The 1,692-nt window shown below is 36.0% G+C and overlaps 1 long non-coding RNA gene across 1 annotated transcript; it reads right to left on the bottom strand.

The window, feature by feature from the left end:
* Positions 1 to 78: 78 nt before the first annotated feature.
* On the bottom strand, positions 79 to 1,149 carry LOC111647863 (uncharacterized). The gene is made up of 3 exons (XR_015436185.1): positions 1,052 to 1,149; positions 380 to 449; positions 79 to 155 (listed from the first exon to the last, which is right to left on the bottom strand). It is a non-coding gene; the product is annotated as an uncharacterized LOC111647863 (long non-coding RNA).
* Positions 1,150 to 1,692: the final 543 nt, after the last annotated feature.

Here is a 1,692-nt window from a genome sequence, read left to right as displayed (position 1 = left end):
TATATATATATATATATTAAAAATGTTAAAATTGTCTATATTTTTTGAGGTGGATATTTCTTTTATGACCTGCATTTTAGTAGCTTTATGTCTGCTTTCTTACCAGCTTGGTAGTTCCTTGCTCCAATGGTCTCGGGGGTTGTTCCACTGAAGTTCTGTAGGATGAGAGATTATCTTTAAAACCAACCAACCATCATTGCTGTGGTGTCTAAATCATATTAAGCTTCTTTCATCTCCTATATATAAATATATATATAATACTTTAAATTTATGGCTGTGCATTCTTCTGTATAGTACTGCTGTCTGAACTTTCCTCTGAAGACAAAGTGGATAACTGCAGCTTTCTTGAACATTAATGATGAAAATGCTCATTGCTCACCTCAGCCATGTTGCTGATTACAATGGCCATGATGATCCCATAGATTGCGACAGCTTCACAGAAGATGATGCTGGAGGGAGACATTAAAAAAAAAAAAAACAGAAACAAATGGAGTGAAAATTATTGTTTCAAACATGCAGCTGGTTCTCCTAAGTCTCTACAAAGCACTGCTGTGGAGTAACAAACTGTGATTATGGATGCTTGGTGGAACCGCAATTCACTGGCTGCCCTTTGCAACTAAAAGCAGGACTCAGGACTTTGCTGATGTGGATTTTACTTTAGCACATCTGAGCGAAAATGCATTTGTGTAGGATGCACTTAAGAGATTAGGTAACACTTGTATAAAGCTGCAGTCATACTTTGACCAGTACTTACAAATGTTTTGGCATTGCTGGCTGGTTTTAAATGGCCACTACATTTCTCCACGAGGAACGCAACTACACAACCATTTCTGCCAAGCATTTCAGTATACAGATTAGAAATTTAACAAAATACAACAAAAATATCATTTTTTGTTCAGCGGCAATATTCAAGTATGTTCAACTGGATAATCCTGCACAGCTGAGCAGGTACAGTATGTGTGTATGTAACTTAAACAGAGATAATAAAATATCAGATAAATGAGAAGTAGATCAAATGGAACTGAATGGTTTTGTTCTTCAGTGAGCCTACCTGACCAAATTCTTAGTCTTGATTCGTGGAGCCTTGACACCACCACCAATGATGCTTGAGCCAGTGATGTAAATTCCCCTGAAAAACAAAAGCAGCAATAAGTACATCTTTAACATCACAGAAAACTTAGTGGGAGAACACAACCAAAGATGTACTGATCATTTAATCTTCTATTACTGCTCTGGAAACCACAGGGATTGATAAGTTAAGTGCTACTTAAGGTTTGCTAATAGCATTTGACTTAACTGTAGAAGACCCAATTTACACATATTACTGGACGTCCTTGTGCTCAAAATTACAGCTGTAAACAGGGCTGCTTGATATGCAAAAGAAATCATATTGCAATTATTTGGCAGATATTGCGATGGCACTTTCAGTTGGAATGGTCGTTTTTGCATTTCATTTTCACTGAAAAAAATGTAAGAATGATGATGATGGGATTTTTGTTCAGCCAATTCTGCTTGATGAATCTGCATCAGATGATGTCTGTGACAGAGCTCTTTGGCTGGCGAATCAAGAATTTCACCCACTTAGTTTTTTCAATATATATATATATATATATATATTTTTTTTTTTTTTTCAAGTGACAATGGGCTGACAACAGCAGAGCAAAGTGAGGCAAAACTTTTTTTTTTTTTTTT

Source organism: Seriola lalandi, unplaced genomic scaffold (assembly GCF_002814215.2).
Source record: "Seriola lalandi dorsalis isolate HSWRI2012SDOR001 ecotype SW California unplaced genomic scaffold, Sedor1 jcf7180002036295, whole genome shotgun sequence".
NCBI lineage: Eukaryota > Metazoa > Chordata > Actinopteri > Carangiformes > Carangidae > Seriola > Seriola lalandi.
This window is presented reverse-complemented; position numbering and strand designations above follow the sequence as displayed.